Raw genomic sequence first — 22,552 nt, 5'->3', positions numbered from 1 at the left:
AGATAGGGTTGACAGTGAGAACCTTTTTCCACATATGGAGTCAGCTATTACGAGGGGGCATAGCTTTAAATTAAGGGGTGGTAGGTATAGGACAGATGTTAGGGGTAGATTCTTTACTCAGTGAGTCGTAAGTTCATGGAATGCCCTGCCAGTAGCAGTGGTGGACTCTCCCTCTTTATGGGCATTTAAACGGGCATTGGATAGGTATATGGAGGATAGTGGGTTAGTGTAGGTTAGGTGGGCTTTGATCGGCGCAACATCGAGGGCCGAAGGGCCTGTACTGCGCTGTATTTTTCTATGTTCTATGTTCTATGAGGCATTTTTCTTCCAGTCAACAGGTAGCTAGGATTTGGGTGGTGGAGGATGCCCAGGGCTCACATGTCCTTGGAAGAGTCGGTGGGGGGAAGTTGAAGTGGTCAGCCACAGGGCGGTGGGCTTGTGTCCCAGACATGTTCCCTGAAACGTTCTACGAGTTGGCGTCCTGTCTCCCCAATGTAGAGGAGGCCACATCGAGAGCAACAAACACAGCAGATGAGGTGGGTGGATGTGCAGGAAAATCTCTACCAGATGTGAAAAGATCCTTTGGGGCCTTGGATGGAGGTGAGGGGGGGGAGGTGAGGGTGCAATTTTACATCTCTTGCAGTGGCAAGGGAAGGTGCTGGGAGGGGAGGGTGGCTTGATGGGGGGGTGGGTGGACTTAACGAGGGAGACACAGAGGGAATGGTCACTGTGGAATGTTGAAAGGGGTGGGGAGGGAAACATATCTCTGGTCGCGGAAATGATGAAGGATGGTGGGTTGTATCTGGAGATCGGTGCAGTGGAAGATGAGGACCAGGGGTTCTACCCTTGCTGCGGTTGGAGGGGTGGGCTTCAAGGGCTGACATACAGGAAGTGGAGGAGATGAGTTGGAGGGCATCATCGACCACGTGGGAGGGGAACATGCGGCCCTCGAAGTAGGATGCCATCTGGGATGCCCTGGAGTGGAATTGGCCCTCCTGGGAGCAGATACGGCAGAGGCGGAAGAATTGGGTGTAAAGGGTCACGTTTTGACAGGAGGCAGGGTAGGGATGAGGTGTAGTCCAGATAGCTGTGGGAGTTGGTGGGTTTGAAATAGATTTCCATGTTGAGTCGGTTACTGGTGATGGGGCTGGAGAGGTCCAGGAAGGGGAGGGAGGTGTCCGAGATGGTCCAGGTGAACTTGAGGTCAGGTTTGAAGGTACTTGTGAAGTTGATGAACTGTTCAACCTCCTCATGGGAGCATAAGGTGGCGTCATCAATGGAGTGGAGGAAAAGTTGGGGAGTGTGGTACTGGTGAAACTGTGGGAGATGGACTGTTCTACATAGCCGACAGAGACAGGCATAGCTGGGGCCCATACGTGTGCCCATGGCTACCTCTTTGGCCTGGAGGAGGTGGGAGGATTCGAAGGAGAAGTTGTTGAGGGTGAGGACCAGTTCAGCCAATCAAATGAGCATGACAGTGGAAGGGTACTGGTTAGGTTGGAGGGAGAGGAAGAAATGGAGGGTTTGGAGGCCCATGTCATAGAAGAGAGATATGTCCAGGGACAGGATGTCCATGGTGAAGATGAGGTGCTGTGGGCTGAGAAACCGAGTGTCATGGAGGAGATGGAGGGTGTGGCTGGTGTCCCGAATGTCTGTGGGGAGGTCCTGGACCAAGGGGGACAGGACAGTGTCAAGACATGCAGAGATAAGCTTGGTAAGGCAGGAGCAGGTGGGGGTGATGGGTCAACCAGGGCAGCGAGGTTTGTGGATTTTGGGTAAGAGGTAGAACCAGGTGGTGCAGGGCTCCTGGTCTATGAGGGAAATCCCCTGAGGTAATGGGGTTGTGGATGGGAAATCCCCTGAGGTAATGGGGTTGTGGATGGGAAATCCCCTGAGGTAATGGGGTTGTGGATGGTCTCGGAAATGATGGTTTGGTGATGGGAGTTGAGGTTGTGGTCCGGGGGCAGTCGGAGGAGGTGTCCGTGAGTTGGCCCCTGGCTTCAACGATGTCACAGGTCAGTGCGCCAAACTACCACTGCCACCCAGCTCCTTTGTCTGCTAGTTTAATGGTGAGGTTGGGGTTGGAGCAGAGGAAGTGGAGGGCTGTGCATTGAGAGGGTGAGGGGTTGGAGTGGGGGCAGTGGGGGGGGGGGGGTGGACAGGTTGAGGCGGTCAATGTCGGGGTGTCCAAGAGGATGGAGGGTGTTGGAGGCAGGAGAAGGGATCCTCGGAGGGTGGGTGGGAGTCACAACTGAAATAGTAAGCACAGAGGTGGAGGCAGTGGAAGAAAGGTTCAACGTCGCAATGCGTATGGAATTTGTTGACCTGGCAGCGTTGAGGGATGAAGGTGAGACTTTTACTGAGGACTCATCCTCAGTGAGGGGCAGGTCATGTGTTAAGATAGACAGCTGAAAACTAATGAGGTGAATTAATAAGGTATTTAACAAGCTAACTTTCTCTCAGCGCTGCCCAGCAAGAAGCTCGCCATGTGCCCAGTGTGTGTGTAGAGGATGCAGTGGGTCACTCCTGACATCGAAATGGACCTCAGTGGAACTTGCACAAGACCCTGACACCAACCTCACTTTAAACCAGCTCACTCAAGACACAAGAAGATTCCACCAACAGTGTTATTGGTCAAATCGGGAAAGGTTTGTGGGTTTTGTTTTTATTTTGGAAATCCAGGCATTGGTGCTAATTTTGAATAACCAGTGAAATGTTTGCACTTAAGTGTTCAATTTGGTCAGCTGAGGCAGAGACCAGGAACTTAAAACTGCATCGAGGCAGTTTCACTTGGATCTATGACGTCTGGAAACAGGTGTGAAGACCACCAAACGTGAATTTATGGTGCTCTGAATGGATTTGTTTCAAAGGCTGAATGGAAGCCCTTTCAAATGTGAAAGGTTGGCCAGAATCCTGTGTCATCTTCGAAGGATTTAAAGACATTTTGCTGAGGTTTAGCTGCCTGGTGATTCATTGCTTGTGTCGAGAGAAATAAACTCAAAGTATCACTTGCCCTGTGACAGCTTGATGAATATTTCTGAAATGAGATTAGTAGCAATGGAAGCTAAGCATAAAAATGAAAGAGAAGTGAACTTGACCTTTATTCCTGATGAAGGGCTTTTGCCCGAAACGTCGATTTCGCTGCTCGTTGGATGCTGCCTGAACTGCTGTGCTCTTCCAGCACCACTAATCCAGTATTTGTTTTTCAGCATCTGCAGTCATTGTTTTTACCCTGTAACCCTTCCCTGTTCAAATGGAGTATGTGGTGGTGCCACACCTCCAAGAGTTTTGTTTCTATTCACCCCCGGGATGTGGGTTTCGCTGGCTGGGCCAGCATTTATTGCCCAATCCTAATTGAGTGTCTCGCTTGGCCATTTCTGAGGGCAAAGTCAGAAGTCACATGACACCAGGTTATAGTCCAACAGATTATTTTGAAATCACAAGCTTTCGGAGCACAGCTCCTTCGTCAGCTCATCAGATGAAGGAGCAGCGCTCAACAAGCATGTGATTTCAAATAAACCTGTTGGACTACAGCCCTGTGTTGTGTGACTTCTGACTTTGTCCACCCCAGTCTCACACCAGAACCTCCACATAATTTCTGAAGGCAGTTGAGAGTCAATCACATTGTGGGTCTGGAGTCACGTGTAGGCCAGAGCAGGTAAAGGACAGCAGTTTCCTCCTTCCAGGAGAGCATTCACAACAATTGACACTGCCTAAATGCTCAAACATACAAGAGGTGTTGAATGGCTTCCTATTCTGATTGCCCCGGTCTCCCACAGATACATAAACTCTGCTGTAATTTCCGCATTTAAATAGCAAGTAATGAACAGGACAACTTCCTTTGTTCCTCAGGATTTCCTCACATCTTACCTCACAAAGACGAAAGGCTCCTCTACACCTGAACAGTAGAAATAAAATTCTGTCTGTAGGTCAACATCGAGAAATATCCCTCCATTTTGTTGAACTGCATGACCCTCCTGATTGAAAAGGATTCCTTGTGTCGCCATTTATTTTAATTGTGGTTTCCCCTCGATTCCAGCGACCGTTTGAAATGGCCATAAATAATTCTCCCGGGATTGTTTTGAGCAATGATTCGTCATTCCTGTTTCCTGCCCTCTCCCAGTGAAGTCACAGGCTTGTGTGATTCTTCAACCGTAACAACTAAAGTGGAATTGTGCATTGTTTTGCCATCAACATTGGTCAACCTATGGCTTCCACTAGTCTAGGTGTTCCGATCTGTTCCACATTCTGCACATGGAGGTTAATAGGTTTTCGGTATTAAATCTTATTACTATGGACAGGATATGCAATTTAATTAAGTTTAGTTAGGGGCCGTGATTTACAATCACAGACCTGACTTATTGAACTGTCTCGAACTAAACTCAGGAGGTAAATAAAAGATATTTTACTTGCCTAGTAAAAGTTGCTCTCTCCCTATCTTTGTTCTCTCTCTGAAATCTCTCCTTTCATTCTTTATTCTCTCTGTCTTACTTTGGCTTTTAAAGAAAAATAAGCAGCTCTGGCTCAGTATACAGAGGTATAAAGTACAAAGGTACAGAAATAATGCTAAACATTTATAAACTCTTGGTTAGACCCATATTCTGTTATTGTGTCCGATTCTAGAGCATCACACTTTAGGAAAGATGTCAAGTCCTTCGAGATGATGCTGAGGGGATTGATAGAGATTACACCAGGACTGAGGGATTTCAGTTATTTATATACAAAGACTTGAGAAACTGGGATTGTTCTTTTTAAAGAGAAATTTGAGGGGCAATATAAAAGTGGTTTTCAAAACCAAGAAGGACTTTCAGAAGGTACCAGAAATTTGGGTGGCACGGTGGCTCAGTGATTAACACCACTGCTCCACAGCGCCAGGGATCCAGATTTGATTCTAGCCTCGGGCGACTGGAGTTTGCACATTCTCCCCCGTGTCTGCGTGGGTTTCCTTCAGGCGCTCCAGTTTCCTCCCACAATCCAGTGATGTGCAGGTCAGGTGGATTGGCCAGACTAAGTTGCCTGTAGTGTGCAGGAATGTGTAGGTTGGGTGCCTTAGTCAAGGGTAAAGTAGACTCATAGGGTAAGGGATTGGGTCTGGGTGGGTTACTGTTCGGAGCGTTGATATGGACTTGTTGGGCTGAAGGGTCTGTTTCCACGCTGTAGGGATTCTATAAAGTAATTGAGAAGAAATGTAATCAGTGTCTGATCTGAACTGGAATGCAATGTTTGAGAGGTAAAAACAATGGCTGCAGATGCTGGAAACCAGATTCTGGATTGTGGTGCTGGAAGAGCACAGCAGTTCAGGAGGCATCCGAGGAGCTTCGAGGGATGCTGCCTGAACTGCTGTGCTCTTCCAGCACCACTAATCCAGAATGCAATGTTTGAGAGATGATGGAGACAGATTCAACAAGTAACTTGAAAAAGAGAATTGGACAAATGAAAGAAAGGGGAAATCCGTGGGAACATGGGGATAGGTTACGACAGTGGGACGAATTGTATAACACTTGTGATGCTAAAGCAGTAAGGCTATGAGGGTCAAATGCTGGAAAATGGGGTTAGAGTAGTTATGTCATTGCTTTTGACTGACGCAGATTTGATATGGGGGAAGGACCTTTCCCTGTGGTATATATTTCTATGGCTCTATAGCTTTCAAAGTGGTAGATGGGGCCTGACTATTTCAGTTAGTTAGGCAGCTAACATTAAAATCAGAATCACACAACAGCACAAGGTTGAGTCCTCATTCTGACTGAGGGAGACGTAAGGTCTACCTGCTCCATCTACACAGAATGAACCATGCTGGTATTATGCCATGATTCAAGGACCTTCTTTCAGATTGCAAATAGCTAAAGACTAGATGGACTGAATGGTTGACTTGAGTGACATAAGCTTTTAACGTGTCCTTGAGATATAAGCCCTGAAATTCCACAATTTCTGGAGGAGCTACACAATCTCCCTCCCTACGGGGTAGCATTTGAAAATAATCTTTTTCTTTCCTATTTCTTTGTAGGTTTCGCTGATCCTCAGTATAAGATACAGCAGGGTGTCATTAACAAAACACATTTTAAAAAAAAGCTATTGCTATGCAGCTTTAAAATAATACAAACAACTCTCATGGGCTCACAGGACTATTACTTAAAGAAAATCCCACAGAGAGGTGATATTAGAGCAAGTGACAAAAAATGTTTTGCCAAAGAGGTTATTATTCCATCTTGCAGAAGGAAGGAGAGGTAAAAAAAAAAGGGAAATCATTGAAGGAATGGATTGCTGAGAGTTGGCAGTTGGAGGCAGGGTAAAAACAATGGCTGCAGATGCTGAAAACCAAATCCTGGATTAGTGGTGCTGGAAGAGCACAGCAGTTCAGGCAGCATCCAACGAGCAGCGAAATCGACGTTTCGGGCAAAAGCCCTTCATCAGGAATAAAAGGCAGGGTCAGGACGGGTGAAAATCAGAGATACACAACAGGCTGGGTCTGCAGAGGTGCAGAACATCGTGGAGCTGGAGGACTTACACAGACAGGAAAGGTGAGGACACTGTAGGATTTGAAACTGAGTATGAGAATGTTTATGTCAAGGCAATGATTTGGCAAATGCCAATTCAAGCCAGTGGTCACAGGAGCGAATGGGTTTTAGTGCTGATAGGATCTGGATGGCAGAGCTGTCAATGAGCTCAGGGTGATGAAGGTATAAGGTAGTACATCGGAATGGTCAAATCTGGAGGTGACAAAGACCTCAACTGAGGCATTCAGCAATAGAAGAGTTGGAAGAGGGGAATCAAGGAAAAATGATAGTGGGGGGGGGGGCATTTTGCATTCAGGCTTGATACTTCATAAAACAAAAGTTTCTGTTATTTTTCCATCCCTTGACATGGTGGCTCAGTGGTTAGCACTACAGCCTTACAGCGCCAGGGACCCCAGGTTCAATTCCACCCTCGGGGTGACTGTCTGTTTGCACATTCTCCTCGTGCCTGTGTGGGTTTCCTCTGAGTGGGTTCCCATCTCCTCCCACTGTCCAAGGATGTGCAGGTTAGGTGGATTGGCTGTGGGAAATGAGGGGTTACAGGGATAGGGTGGGAGGGATGAGGTCTGGGTAGAATGGCCTTTGGAGGGGTGGTATGGATTAGATGGACCGAAGGGCCTGCTTCCACACTGTGGGGATTCTATGATATGAATTTAAAGCATCCTCAGTTGAGGAGAAGTTGTGTCTGGGAGGGGCAATTAATTAACTCCCACATAATGCACACCCCACTCCACCCAATTCAAAACATGCATGAGTCATGTGACTGCAGCAAAAGAATTGACTTAGAATGGCTGAGGGGGAAAATGTGGAATTGGCTTCTAGATTGGGAAAATGTGGAAAAAGACAGGTAACAGGAGCAGGCAGTGGCTCCCTCCATTGGGAATGTGTTTTAAAACAAATCCACAACTGGTGTTGTTTGCACTGTACAATGAAAATCATTTGCCACATAGGTAGTTTGGCAGTGACCTAGCCACTCAAAACGCCTGTTCCTACCTGTAATACTGAACTGCAGTATTTTTCTGTTTACATGAACAGTGAGAATTTGTACTCAACTTTTCTTCAGCACATTAGTTCTCCCATATAACCTGTGCCTTTGTATTCTGTTGCTGTGGTGACAGTAGTGTAATTGCTTTTCCTTAACACTTGCATTCAGTTCTAACATGAGGTTAAATACTTCTTTGCATCTCTAGATTTCAACAGGACACTTCCTTTGCGAGTTCAGAGATGCTTGGTTCAGCAGTGTTCCTCGATCTCTCTTCACAGGAGAAATTGGAGACAGAACTCTGACTGTTTACAGCAAATTGCAAATGAAAGTTAATGGACATCACAAATAGTAAATAACGGAGTGTTTTCTCAAGAATGCTGTGTGGAATACAAAGAAGAGGAAATTATGCTTCAGTTGAATTGATCCCATCTGGAGGATTGTGTTCAGCACTGGGCACTGTATGTCAGGAAAGAGAGACTGGGCTTGTAGGAAAGCACCAATTCTCCAGAAATATCAGACCTTAAAGAGTTAAACTGAGGTCAGGCTGCACAAACTTGGCTTGTTATTTCTTTGTGTAAAGTCACTCTACTGGAGGTCTTTAAAATGATGAAAGAATCCAATAGCAGGGACTCACAGAAACGATTTCCTCTGGTGGGGAAATCCCAAAGAACGGAGTGCAATTTTAAAAGGAGAGCTATGTCATTCATGAATGAGATTAGGAAGCAGTTTTGCACAGAAGGAAGTGTCCCTGTAAAGGCTACAAAACAGAATTGGAACGTCCAAAGCTAAGAGTGAGAGAGAGGTTTTAGTTGGCAAGAGAGACATCGAGCAAAGGCAGGAAAATCAAATTGAGATAACCAGCCGAGCTCCGATTAATGGCTCCGACTGTTGTATGGTCTGCTCTTAGTCCTGTGCACCCTTTGTAACTCGATACTGCTATCAGTACAGTCACTCCATAAGTCCTTGGGGCTATTTTAATTATGACTAAATATGCATATGTCTTCATGCTGTTTCCTGCCTTTTTAAGTTCAGTTAGTTACCTCCGTCCCCAGCATCGCTTAGTTTCCATGTTTTGGTTTGATTGAGGCGACTCATTCAGTTCGTTTCAACTCTCACTGATCTTTTCCACCCGAAAGAAGGATGCTTATTTCTCATTTTCTTTTCCTGATGATGTTTTTATTGAGATTTGCAGCATGGTTTTTTTTTGTGCCTTTTGCTGAGTTGGTTGAGTAGAATTCTGCTGTTTCTTTTTTAAAAAGTGGATTGACTGATGGAGACAGATGGCTGGTGAAGGCAAGGAGGCATGAGACAGGGAGGGGGTAGGTACGTAGCCTGAGGACTCTTCATCTTCAACCAACAGATGAGACATCTCCTGACCTCCACCTTGAAGGCTTGATATCAAACCCAACTGCCTCTTAAGTCAATGTCCCACTGGCAGCTCACAGTCAGAATATCGAAACCACATGCTGCATTTGAACTTAATCTGAAACGTGATCTGGAGCTTTCTCCTCAAATGCTAGTGTTCAGGCTTTATTGATGGTTTTATTTTCATACAAAATATCACTCAATTAACTTCACCATGATCAGAAATTGAACTCGATATTAATAATTGTCTTCATTGCTCTCGGATCAGAATCAGAAGACACACAACACCAAGGTATAAGGTAAAAACAATGACTGCAGATGCTGAAAATCAAATACTGGATTAGTGGTGCTGGAAGAGCACAGCAGTTCAGGCAGCATCCAACGAGCAGCGAAATCAACGTTTCGGGCAAAAGCCGGGCTGCTCGTTGGATGCTGCCTGAACTGCTGTGCTCTTCCAGCACCACTAATCCAACACCAAGGTATAGTCTACCAGGTTTATTTGAAATTACAAATGAAGTGACTTCACTTGACAAAGGATCAGCACTCCAACAATTTGTGCTTTCAAATGAACCCGTTGGACTATAACCCCCGATGTTGTGTGATTTCTGACTTTACCCACCCCAGTCCCAACACCGGCTCCTCCACACACACAGAGTGAGTCAATACACCATTGTGAACAGCCTGCTTAATTCTGCAACACACAAATTGAGCAGGTAATGGATTAAACAAATAATTTATGTTTCATTGGTGAACAATAAAGGAATTAAGAATTATGGTGAGCGGGTGGGTAAAGTGGAGCTGAATCCACAAAAGGATCAGCCCTGATCTTATTGAATGAAGGAGCAGTTTCGATGGGCCAGATGGCCCACTCCTGCCTGTATTTCTTATTTTTTTGCTTCTTCTGTATATTCGAACTATTAACCCACACCTTCCTTCGGTTTTATAAAGTTAGTTATAAGATCAATTATTGATCTATGTCACAACATTACTATCCAGGTGATGAAATCAAATTTGGCCTTTTGATGTCCACAAGCATCTACTCCCTCCACCATCCACAAGGTGCACTGCAGAAATTCACTGACGTCCCTAAGACAGCACCTTCCAAACCCGTGACCATGTCCATCTCGAAAGACAAGGGACAGCAGATGCTTGGAAGCACCATCATCCCCACTTACAATCCTGACTTTGAAATATATTACTGTTCCTTCACTGGGCACTGGGTCAGAATCCTGGAATTCCCTCCTCAGAGTGTCGTGGGTCAACCCACAGCACATGGACGCAGCGGTTCAAGAAGGCAGCTCCCCATCACCTTTACAAATGGGAAATGAGGAATGGCCAATAAATGGCTGGCCCAGCCCAATGGCCCTGAAATAATAATAAAATCACCAATTTGTTTGGATACTGTCTTACCTCATGTGGCACTATTTCTGCTTAACTCACTGCTATGTTTGTTTTTGCCTCAGACTGAGTTAATCAGTACATGTTGTAAAATAATTTGTTTGAAACATTGCCTCCCTTGCCGCGGTGGCAGCAATGAGTGCCAAGTGTAAGACGGGAGATAGGAAAATGCCAACGTTTCCTGAATAGCACTTTCCAAATTTGTGACCCCCATCACCTAGGGCAGCAGATACATGGGAACACCACCCCCTGCAAGTTCCCCTTCAAGCCATCACACCCCAGACTTGGAAATCCATTGGCCGTTCCTCCAGTGTCGCTAGGTCAAACCCCTGGAACTCCTTCCTTAACAGCATTGTGGGTGACCCTCCTCCGAAGGGACTGCAGTGGTTCAGGAAGGCAGCTCACCCCCACCTTCTCCAGGACAGCTAGGGATGAGCATTGAAGGTGAGTCTGCCCAGTGTCTCCCTTCGCTCAGTGAATGATGTAAAGAAACATGAAGAGTCTGCCCACACCAATCCATGCTGGCGAGGTCACTTCTCCAAGAGTCCATGTCTGAGGGAACCCTGGTTTGCTGAAGCCAGCCTTGCACTTACTTTTTGGATTATGCTAAAAATGCAACACAGGAAGGGGAGATTGGGCACAATTAGTTTGGACACAATCTCTTTGCACTTTGAGGATCTCTTCACCCTCCGTGCTCTTCCCCCTCTATTTTCTTGCCCCTTGCATTAGCTTCATCCTTCCCTTTAATGTATTCAGGGATTCATAGCATCACTACAGTACGTAAGCAGGCCATTTGGTCCATCTAGTTTGCACTGACCCTCTGAAGAGCATCACACCTGAACCCAAGCCCCCCCAACCTTATCCCCTGTAATCCTGTATTGATCACTCCATGTGACGGAGAACTTTCACCTTGTCACACTCTCCTTACAAACCATTCCCTTCTAAGAGTTTCAGTGAAGATCAATTCATGGTTATGTTATCTGTGTATCTGTTTGTCCTCACAAATGGAAGCAATTTCTCCATGCCGGTCCGATTGAACTGTAAATTCTGGCAATACCTGTGGGCGGCACGGTGGCACAGTGGTTAGCACTGCTGCCTCACAGCGCCAGAGACCCGGGTTCAATTCCCGCCTCAGGTGACTCTCTGTGTAGAGTCTGCACATTCTCTGCGTGGGTGTGCTCTGGTTCCCTCCCACAGTCCAAACAAATGTGCAGCTTAGGTGAATTGGCCACGCTAAACTGCCCGTAGTGTTAGGTGAAGGGGTGTGGACTTGTTGGGCCAAAGGGCCTGTTTCCACACTGTAAGTAATCTAACCCTTATGACCTTTTTTCTACACTATCTCTCATACTCCAACAAAGCCGAACAAGTGTGGTCCAGTCAATGTTCCTGATAAAATTAGCATTGTCTTCTTCGATGGTATCTTATTATCCCGATACATGTCTTAACTTTTGCCGTTTGTGTTGCCACTTTTGGTGATCCATGCAGCTGGCTTTCCCAACAACACCTTTTGGTAATATAGCGCTTCCAGTAAAATGCTCTAAACTGCTTCACTGGAGAGTTATCAGATATGAATTGACACTGAGCCATTAAAAAAAGAACCACACTGATCTCTATTTTCTTATCCAAATGGTTTCAGCACTCTTCTGGTGCGGTGGTAGGGTCCGTACCTCTAGGCTAGATCCCAGGTTCAAGTTCTACGTGCTCTAAAGTATCTCTGAACCAATTGATTAATGATATCTATCCAACAGCTTCGGGAATGGCTGATTCTTGTTGACAGTCTATAGCTGCCCCAATGCCAACAATTTCACATAGAATTTGCAACATTTGAAAGTGCGCTGTTTCAAACACACACTTAGCGATGCACAGGAGCAAACGTCGGCTCTTCAGAATCTATTAAAGATTACTGAGATGGAAACAGTTCTCAGTTGGTGAAAACATTTAAAACCATTATAGTTTTATGGGATGTGAGTTCCACCTCAAGGCCAGGATTCGATGCTGATCCTTAATGACTTGGCCATTACAAGAGGACAGTTGAGAACCAGGTTTGGCGTCACATGTCGGCCGGACAAGGTCATGATGGAGATTTCTTTTCCTGAAAAAAAAATGACCCAGAATTATTTTTTAAATGCTCATCACTATAGTCACCGTTACTGAGATGAGCTCATTGCAGACTCATTCATTGAACTGAGAATCCACCAGCTGGGCAGAGCAGTTGTCCTACACTGGGACAGTACGCTTTCTGTGGTGCATCTGTAGAAGTTGGTGAGGGTCCTGCTCTGAATCGTGCTTTTGAATGGTGTTGCTGTTCAGGCAGTGCTGTTATCCTGCTGCTCACACTCACTCTGGGCCAAGTGCTTTGTCTCTTTGCAACAACCAACTCCATTTGCCTTTCTTTCTATGGGCAGCTTTGCAATCTTTTCCTTTGCAATCCCTCATCAAACCAAACCCTTTTGCCCCTTCTCTGCCTCCACCACAGGATGAGGCCTGTCACATTTGTACTTAGTTTCACTGAAGAACAGTCACTTTGCAAATTCAAAACCAGCTGTTCTAACTCTCTTCCAAATGCTGCAGCACCTGATAAATACCTCCAGTGGTTTGCCTTTATGTTTCACGTTTCTAACCTCCTCAACATTATGCTTTTTTAACTATGTGCACAAACTCCTTAACTTTTCATTCCACACGAAAATCCGAAAAAGTTTGGGTCCACCCTGGCAGCTATTTCCAGAAAGAAAACTCAACTTAAAGTTCACCTATCATTTTAACAGGAGCTGTTTATCAGTGCATCTCCCCAGATACGGCAAACCTTTCATAAACACACACCGAAGGAACGAGGAGCGTGTCGGCTGATCAAATGTTCCGGATAGTTAAGAGGTTAGAATTAGAATTAGAATTAACTTTATTGTCACATGTACCCACTTGAGAACAGGAAAAGGTTTACAAGTCACCATTTATGGCACTGTAAGATACAGATTCTTAAGTACAAATTCTTAGAGAGAAAAAAAGAGAATAAAGAAATAAAAAGTCCAGCAATAAATGAGAAACATTTAAAGTCACAAACTTTGAATAAATGAGAAAATTAGCGAAATAAGATTTCAGAATAATAATTCTTCCAACCAAGAATGCACCAAGCTTCACACTGAGGCCAGGAGTTTGAGTCCACACTGAGGCTGGGAGTTTGAGTCCACACTGAGGCCGGGAGTTTGAGTCCACACTGAGGCCGGGAGCTTGAGTCCACACTGAGGCTGGGAGTTTGAGTCCACTCTGAGGCCTGGAGTTTGAGTCCACACTGAGGCCTGGAGTTTGAGTCCACTCTGAGGCCTGGAGTTTGAGTCCACACTGAGGCCGGGAGTTTGAGTCCACAATGAGGCCGGGAGTTTAAGTCCACTCTGAGGCCGGGAGTTTAAGTCCACACTGAGGCTGGGAGTTTGAGTCCACACTGAGGCAGGGAGTTTGAGTCCACGCTGAGGCCGGGAGTTTGAGTCCACGCTGAGGCCGGGAGTTTGAGTCCACTCTGAGGCCGGGAGTTTGAGTCCACGCTGAGGCCGGGAGTTTGAGTCCACTCTGAGGCCGGGAGTTTGAGTCCACTCTGAGGCCGGGAGTTTGAGTCCACGCTGAGGCCGGGAGTTTGAGTCCACTCTGAGGCCGGGAGTTTGAGTCCACGCTGAGGCCGGGAGTTTGAGTCCACTCTGAGGCCGGGAGTTTGAGTCCACTCTGAGGCCGGGAGTTTGAGTCCACTCTGAGGCCGGGAGCTTGAGTCCACACTGAGGCCAGGAGTTTGAGTCCACTCTGAGGCCGGGAGTTTGAGTCCACACTGAGGCCGTGAGTTTGTACTGGCTCCCACCCTGGACATCGCTGACGCTGCCTGAGGGAGGGAGGTAAAAAGTGAGAAGAAAAAAATGAAAAAAAAACAGATAGAGTAGGCAGGCTCTAGCTCTGGCCTCCTCCTCCACTGCCATCTTGGAACTAACACCACCTCGTTTACGCAGAACCACAGTCAACCCTGAGCAAGTGAAGGCTTGAACCAGCAGCATCCCTCAAAGAACCTCTGTTTGAAACATCAACACACCTCCACCAATCAATATAAAACACACACATTAAACCACAGAAACATAATACAGGGGGACACACATCATTGATATACTTACAGCATATATATTCTGACATTGCGGTAGACTGCGGTATTCCAGGGGTAAAACTTGTTCCGGTTTATCAAGAGGGCTAGTTACAACAAAGTTTGCTGTAACTCATTATTAATGAAAGAGACGTTGACTGGTCCCGAAGTCAGAGGGAGAGAAGGGGAACGAAAGGCTGCAGAGAGATGAGAGAAAGGCCTGAGAATATATGAAGGGCTGTTTTTACACGAACTGGAAAAGGTTCTGGAACAAACATCAATATTGACTTGCAACCCTTTGAAGTTGAGGGAGATCAAACTCAGAATATTTAACTAAAAGGCAGATGAGACATCTTCCTCAGTGAGCTCCCACAGACATTCGAACTTTGAATAACTCAGAATAGTTGGCAAGATTTCTCGTTGTTTTAAATCACCAAACTATGAACGGTTGCGCCGAGGGTCATAGAAATGTAACCCAAATTTCAAACACTTGACTTCATTGCTGGCTTCACACTCCAACTGCTGGCAGGTAATGGCAGAAAGCCTTTCCTGACCAACTCTTCCTGTTCACTGATTGACTCGGCCAGCAGAGTTAGCGACAATCGGGAAGGAGAGGCCAAGTTATTTGTCTCATCACAGCCCACTGATCCAGACAGAGACCTGACAGTCGCTGTCCTATCAACCGGTTCACTCCTGAGAAATTCACTTGGCATGGAGACAAAAGAATCGGCTGGAATCCAAAGTAGACAGGCAGGAGGCTGGATGGACTCAGCAAGACAGGCAGCATCAGGAGGGGGGGAAGTCGAGGTTTCGAGTGTAACTCTTCTTCAGGACGAGGAGTGGGTATGGGGGAGAGCTGCAGATAAAGGGAGTGATGGGGGTTGGGCGGTGAAGAGGGGGTAGGTGAAGACAGGGAGACGTGACGACCTGGTTGGTCAATGGGAGGAATAGATCCAGGGAGCAATGGCAGTGAGGGGGAGGGGCCAGGAAGGGAGTCAGGGGATGGGGAGGGAGGTTACATGAAATTAGAGAACTCAATGTTGAGCCCTCCAAGCTGTAGGGTGCCCAGGCAGAAGGTAAGGTGTTGTTCCGACAAGAGGAGCTGTGCTTTGTTTTGGCAAATGGAGGAGGCCAAGGATGGGTATGTTGGAAAGAGAGTGTTGGGGGGAATTGAAATGGACGGTGACTGGGGGGAGGGTCAGCACCGGCAGGCCCAGCTGTGATGGACGGAGAGCCATTCTCTCAGTTTATGTTCAGTCACACCAACGTAGAGAAGACAACATCGGGAGCATGTGATGCAGTAAACAAGGATGGAAAAGAGGGACATGAACTTCTGTCTCACCAGGAAGGACGGTTTAGGGCCCTCGATGGAGGTGAGGAGAGGAGAGGTGAGGAGAGGAGACGTGAGGTGAGGAGAGGTGAGGAGAGGAGAGGTGAGGGAGGAGAGGAGAGGTGAGGAGAGGAGTGGAGTGAAGTGGAGTGGAGTGGAGTGGAGTGGAGTGGAGTGGAGAGGTGAGGAAGAGGTGAGGAGAGGAGAGGAGAGGTAAGGTGAGGTGAGGAGAGGGGAGGAGAGAAGAGGAGAGGAGAGGTGACGAGAGGAGAGGAGATGAGAGGTGAGGTGAGGGAGGAGAGGAGAGGTGGGGAGAGGAGAGGTGAGGAGAGGTGAGGTGAGGAGAGGAGACGTGAGGTGAGATGAGGTGAGGTGAGGTGAGGAGAGAAGAGGAGAGGAGAGGAGAGGATAGGAGAGGAGAGGAGAGGTGAGGTGAGGTGAGGAGAGGAGAGGTGAGGTGAGATGAGGTGAGGAGATGTGAGGTGAGGAGAGGAGAGCACAGGTGAGGTGAGGAGAGGAGACGTGAGGTGAGTTGAGGAGAGGAGAGGTGAGGTGAGGTGAGGAGAGAGGAGAGGTGAGGAGAGGAGACATGAGGTGAGGAGAGGTGAGGGGAGGAGAGGGGAGGAGAGGTGAGGAGAGGTGAGGTGAGGAGAGGGGAGGAGAGGTGAGGAGAGGTGAGGTGAGGAGAGGTGAGGAGAGGAGAGGAGAGGTGAGGAGAGGTGAGGGGAGGAGAGGAGAGGTGACGAGAGGTGAGGTGAGGAGAGGTGAGGAGAGGTGAGGTGAGGAGAGGTGAGGAGAGGAGAGGAGACGTGAGGTGAGGAGAGGTGAGGAAAGGTGAGGAGAGGTGAGGTGAGGAGAGGGGAGGAGAGGTGAGGAGAGGTGAGGAGAGGAGAGGGGAGGAGAGGTGAGGAGAGGTGAGGTGAGGAGAGGTGAGGAGAGGTGAGGTGAGGTGAGGAGAGGTGAGGAGAGGAGAGGTGAGGAGAGGTGAGGTGAGGAGAGGAGAGGAGAGGTGAGGAGAGGTGAGGTGAGGAGAGGTGAGGAGAGGTGAGGTGAGGTGAGGAGAGGAGAGGAGAGGTGAGGTGAGGAGAGGTGAGGAGAGGTGAGGAGAGGGGAGGAGAGGTGAGGAGAGGTGAGGTGAGGTGAGGAGAGGGGAGGTGAGGAGAGGTGAGGAGAGGAGAGGAGAGGTGAGGAGAGGTGAGGAGAGGTGAGGAGAGGGGAGGAGAGGTGAGGAGAGGGGAGGAGAGGAGAGGTGACGAGAGGTGAGGTGAGGTGAGGAGAGGTGACGAGAGGTGAGGTGAGGAGAGGTGACGAGAGGTGAGGTGAGGTGAGGAGAGGTGACGAGAGGTGAGGTGAGGAGAGGTGAGGTGAGGAGAGGGGAGGTGAGGAGAGGGGAGGAGAGGGGAGGAGAGGGGAGGAGAGGTGAGGAGAGGAGAGGAGAGGAGAGGTGACGAGAGGTGAGGTGAGGAGAGGTGAGGAGAGGAGAGGTGACGAGAGGTGAGGGGAGGTAAGGAGAGGTGACGAGAGGTGAGGTGAGGAGAGGTGAGGAGAGGAGAGGGGAGGTGAGGAGAGGTGAGGAGAGGAGAGGGGAGGTGAGGTGAGGGAGGAGAGGTGAGGTGAGGAGAGGAGAGGTGACGAGAGGTGAGGTGAGGAGAGGTGAGGTGAGGAGAGGGGAGGTGAGGAGAGGGGAGGAGAGGGGAGGAGAGGGGAGGAGAGGTGACGAGAGGGGAGGTGAGGTGAGGAGAGGTGAGGAGAGGTGAGGTGAGGGGAGGTGAGGAGAGGGGAGGAGAGGGGAGGAGAGGGGAGGAGAGGTGACGAGAGGGGAGGTGAGGTGAGGAGAGGTGAGGAGAGGAGAGGTGACGAGAGGTGAGGTGAGGTAAGGAGAGGTGAGGAGAGGTGAGGAGAGGAGAGGGGAGGTGAGGTGAGGTGAGGGGAGGAGAGGTGAGGAGAGGTGAGGAGAGGTGAGGTGAGGGGAGGAGAGGTGAGGTGAGGAGAGGTGAGGTGAGGGGAGGAGAGGTGAGGTGAGGAGAGGTGAGGAGAGGTGAGGTGAGGGGAGGAGAGGTGAGGTGAGGAGAGGTGAGGAGAGGTGAGGTGAGGAGAGGAGAGGAGAGGAGAGGTGAGGAGAGGAGAGGAGAGGAGAGGTGAGGAGAGGAGAGGTGAGGTGAGGGAGGTGAGGAGAGGAGGGGAGAGGGGAGGTGAGGTGAGGAGAGGTGAGGTGAGGAGAGGAGAGGTGAGGTGAGGAGAGGAGAGGAGAGGAGAGGAGAGGTGAGGTGAGGAGAGGAGAGGAGAGGAGAGGAGAGGAGAGGTGAGGTGAGGAGAGGTGAGGAGAGGAGAGGAGAGGTGAGGTGAGGAGAGGTGAGGAGAGGTGAGGAGAGGAGAGGTGAGGTGAGGAGAGGAGAGGTGAGGTGAGGAGAGGTGAGGGGAGGTGAGGAGAGGAGGGGAGAGGGGAGGTGAGGTGAGGTGAGGAGAGGAGAGGTGAGGTGAGGAGAGGAGAGGTGAGGTGAGGAGAGGTGAGGAGAGGTGAGGTGAGGAGAGGGGAGGTGAGGAGAGGAGAGGTGAGGTGAGGAGAGGTGAGGAGAGGTGAGGTGAGGAGAGGTGAGGAGAGGAGAGGAGAGGTGAGGTGAGGAGAGGAGAGGTGAGGTGAGGTGAGGAGAGGTGAGGAGAGGAGAGGAGAGGTGAGGGGAGGTGAGGTGAGGTGAGGAGAGGAGGGGGAGGTGAGGAGAGGAGAGGTGAGGTGAGGAGAGGTGAGGAGAGGTGAGGTGAGGAGAGGTGAGGAGAGGAGAGGAGAGGTGAGGTGAGGAGAGGAGAGGAGAGGTGAGGTGAGGTGAGGAGAGGAGAGGTGAGGTGAGGAGAGGAGAGGTGAGGTGAGGAGAGGTGAGGAGAGGTGAGGTGAGGAGAGGTGAGGAGAGGAGAGGAGAGGTGAGGGGAGGTGAGGTGAGGTGAGGAGAGGAGAGGTGAGGAGTGGAGAGGAGAGGAGAGATGAGGAGAGGAGAGGAGAGGAGAGGGGAGGTGAGGAGAGGAGAGGAGAGGAGAGGGGAGGTGAGGTGAGGAGAGGTGAGGAGAGGGGAGGTGAGGAGAGGAGAGGAGAGGTGAGGAGAGGTGAGGAGAGGTGAGGTGAGGTGAGGAGAGGAGAGGTGAGGTGAGCTGAGGTGAGGAGAGAAGAGGTGAGGAGAGGAGAGGTGAGGGAGGAGAGGTGAGGTGAGGAGAGGAGAGGTGAGGTGAGGTGAGGAGAGGCGAGGAGAGGTGAGGTGAGATGAGGAGAGAAGAGGGAAGGTGAGGAAAGGGGAGGTGAGGTGGGTGAGGTGAGTTGGGTGAGGTGAGCTGAAGTGAGGAGAGGGGAGGTGAGGAGAGGTGAGGTGAGGAGAGGAGAGGAGAGGAGAGGGGAGGAGAAGAGAGGAGAGGAGAGGTGAGGTGAGGAGAGGAGAGGAGAGGAGAGGGGAGGAGAAGAGAGGAGAGGTGAGGAGAGGTGAGGAGTGGAGAGGAGAGGTGAGCAGAGGAGAGGTGAGGTGAGGAGAGGTGAGGAGAGGAGAGGGGAGGTGAGGTGAGGTGAGGAGAGGAGAGGAGAGGAGAGGTGAGGTGAGGTAAGGTGAGGAGAGGGGAGGAGAGGAGAGGGGAGAAGAGGAGAGGTGAGGTGAGGAGAGGAGAGGGGAGGTGAGGAGAGGAGAGGAGAGGAGAGGAGAGGAGAGGAGAGGGGAGGAGAAGAGAGGAGAGGTGAGGAGAGGTGAGGAGTGGAGAGGAGAGGTGAGCAGAGGAGAGGTGAGGTGAGGAGAGGTGAGGAGAGGTGAGGAGAGGAGAGGAGAGGAGAGGAGAGGTGAGGAGAGGAGAGGTGAGGTGAGGAGAGGTGAGGTGAGGAGAGGAGAGGGGAGGTGAGGAGAGGAGAGGTGAGGAGAGGTGAGGAGAGGAGAGGAGAGGTGAGGAGAGGAGAGGTGAGGTGAGGAGAGGTGAGGTGAGGAGAGGAGAGGGGAGGTGAGGTAAGGTGAGGAGAGGGGAGGAGAGGGAGAGGAGAGGTGAGGAGAGGAGAGGTGAGGAGAGGAGAGGTGAGGTGAGGAGAGGTGAGGTGAGGTGAGGAGAGGAGAGGAGAGGTGAGGAGAGGAGAGGAGAGGGGAGGTGAGGTAAGGTGAGGAGAGGGGAGGAGAGGAGAGGAGAGGTGAGGAGAGGAGAGGAGAGGTGAGGAGAGGTGAGGTAAGGTGAGGAGAGGGGAGGAGAGGTGAGGAGAGGTGAGGAGAGGAGAGGTGAGGTGAGGAGAGGAGAGGAGAGGTGAGGAGAGGAGAGGAGAGGTGAGGAGAGGAGAGGTGAGGAGAGGTGAGGAGAGGAGAGGAGAGGTGAGGAGAGGAGAGGTGAGGTGAGGAGAGGTGAGGTGAGGAGAGGAGAGGGGAGAGAGGAGAGGAGAGGTGAGGAGAGGAGAGGTGAGGAGAGGAGAGGTGAGGTGAGGAGAGGTGAGGAGAGGTGAGGAGAGGAGAGGTGAGGTAAGGTGAGGAGAGGGGAGGAGAGGAGAGGAGAGGTGAGGTGAGGTAAGGTGAGGTGAGGAGAGGTGAGGAGAGGTGAGGTGAGGTGAGGAGAGGTGAGGAGAGGTGAGGAGAGGTGAGGTGAGGTGAGGAGAGGTGAGGAGAGGAGAGGGGAGGTGAGGTGAGGTGAGGAGAGGTGAGGAGAGGAGAGGGGAGGTGAGGTGAGGTGAGGAGAGGGGAGGTGAGGTGAGGTGAGGTGAGGAGAGGAGAGGAGAGGGGAGGTGAGGTGAGGTGAGGTGAGGTGAGGAGAGGGGAGGTGAGGTGAGGTGAGGTGAGGAGAGGAGAGGAGAGGGGAGGTGAGGTGAGGTGAGGAGAGGAGAGGTGAGGTGAGGTGAGGTGAGGTGAGGTGAGGAGAGGTGAGGAGAGGAGAGGAGAGGTGAGGAGAGGTGAGGTGAGGAGAGGTGAGGAGAGGAGAGGGAGGTGAGGAGAGGTGAGGAGAGGAGAGGAGAGGTGAGGAGAGGTGAGGTGAGGTGAGGAGAGGTGAGGAGAGGAGGGGAGGTGAGTGAGGTGAGGAGAGGTGAGGTGAGGAGAGGTGAGGAGAGGAGAGGAGAGGTGAGGAGAGGTGAGGAGAGGAGAGGTGAGGTGAGGAGAGGTGAGGAGAGGAGAGGGAGGTGAGGAGAGGTGAGGAGAGGGAGGTGAGGAGAGGTGAGGAGAGGGAGGTGAGGTGAGGAGAGGAGAGGGAGGTGAGGAGAGGAGAGGGGAGGTGAGGTGAGAGAGGTGAGGAGAGGGGAGGTGAGGAGAGGTGAGGTGGAGGTGAGGAGAGGTGAGAGGGAGGTGAGGGGAGGAGAGGAGAGGAGGGTGAGGTGAGGAGAGGGGAGGTGAGGGGGGTGGTGAGGGAGGAGAGGGAGGAGAGGAGAGGGGAGGTGAGGGGAGGGAGGTGGAGGAGGGTGGGAGGTGAGGAGAGGGGAGGGAGAGGGAGGTGAGGAGAGGGAGAGGGGAGGTGAGGGAGTGAGAGGAGAGGGAGGTGAGGTGAGGTGAGGGGGGTGAGGAGTGGGGAGGTGGGGAGGGGGAGGGGAGGTGAGGTGAGGGGAGGTGAGGGTGGGGTGGAGGGGAGGTGAGGTGAGGAGAGGGGAGGTGAGGGATGAGAGGAGTGGAGAGGTGAGGAGAGGGGAGGTGAGGAGAGGGGAGGTGAGGTGAGGTGAGGTGAGGGGAGGAGAGGGGAGGTGAGGGGAGGTGAGGTGAGGTGAGGTGGGTGAGGATAGGAGAGGAGAGGGGAGGAGAGGGAGGAGAGGAGAGGTGAGGTGAGGTGAGGAGAGGAGAGGGGTGCTGAGGTGAGGTGAGGTGAGGGGAGGAGGTGAGGGAGAGGGTGGTGAGGTGAGGTGAGGGAGGTGAGGTAGGTGAGGAGAGGGGAGGAGAGGGGAGGAGAGGGAGGTGAGGTGAGGTGAGGAGAGGAGAGGGGAGTGAGGTGAGGTGAGGGTGAGGTGAGGTGAGGAGAGGTGAGGTGAGGTGAGGTGAGGGGAGGTGAGGTGAGGGGAGGTGAGGGAGGTGAGGTGTGGTGAGGGTGGTGAGGGAGGTGAGGTGAGGGGAGGGGTGGAGAGGGTGGTGTGGGTGAGGAGAGTAGTGGGTGAGGGGAGGGGAGGTGAGGTGAGGAGTGGGGAGGTGAGGTGAGGTGTTGGGAGGAGAGGAGAGGGGAGGGGTGGTGAGGGAGAGGGGTGGGAGGGTGGGTGTGGTGAGGTGGAGGGGAGGTGAGGGGTGGGTGAGGTGAGTGGGTGGTGAGGGGAGGGTGGAGGTGGAGGGGAGGTGTGGTGTGGGGTGGTGAGGTGGAGTGGTGAGGTGTGGGGAGGGGAGGGTGTGGGGTGGGGTGGTGAGGGGAGTGGAGGGTGGGTGTGGGGTGGTGTGGGTGGGTGTGGTGTGGGGTGGGGTGGTGTGGGTGTGGAGGTGTGGTGGGGGTGGAGAGGTGAGGTGGTGTGGAGTGGGTGGTGGTGTGGGTGGTGAGGTGAGGGGAGGTGAGGGTGGTGTGGTGAGGTGTGGTGTGGTGTGGTGGTGGGGTGGGGTGGTGGTGAGGTGTGGAGGGGAGGTGTGGTGAGGAGGTGGGGTGGGGAGGTGAGGTGTGGGGTGGTGAGGTGTGGGGAGGGGTGGTGTGGGAGTGGGGTGGTGTGGTGGGGAGGTGGGGTGGTGTGGGTGGTGAGGGGTGGTGGGTGGTGTGGTGTGGAGTGGTGAGGTGGGGTGGTGTGGGGTGGGTGGTGGGAGTGTGGGTGGTGAGGAGTGGGGAGGTGGGAGTGGGGTGAGGTGGGGTGGTGTGGGGTGGGGGTGGGGTGGTGTGGGGTGGTGTGGTGTGGGGTGGTGTGGGTGGAGGGAGTGTGGAGGTGAGGGAGGAGGGTGAGTGAGAGGGGTGGTGTAGGGGTGGGG

This window comes from Chiloscyllium punctatum, chromosome 48 (assembly GCF_047496795.1).
Source record: "Chiloscyllium punctatum isolate Juve2018m chromosome 48, sChiPun1.3, whole genome shotgun sequence".
Classification (NCBI taxonomy): Eukaryota; Metazoa; Chordata; class Chondrichthyes; order Orectolobiformes; family Hemiscylliidae; genus Chiloscyllium; species Chiloscyllium punctatum.
The sequence above is the reverse complement of the archived record's forward strand: the minus strand, read 5'-3'. Positions refer to the sequence as shown.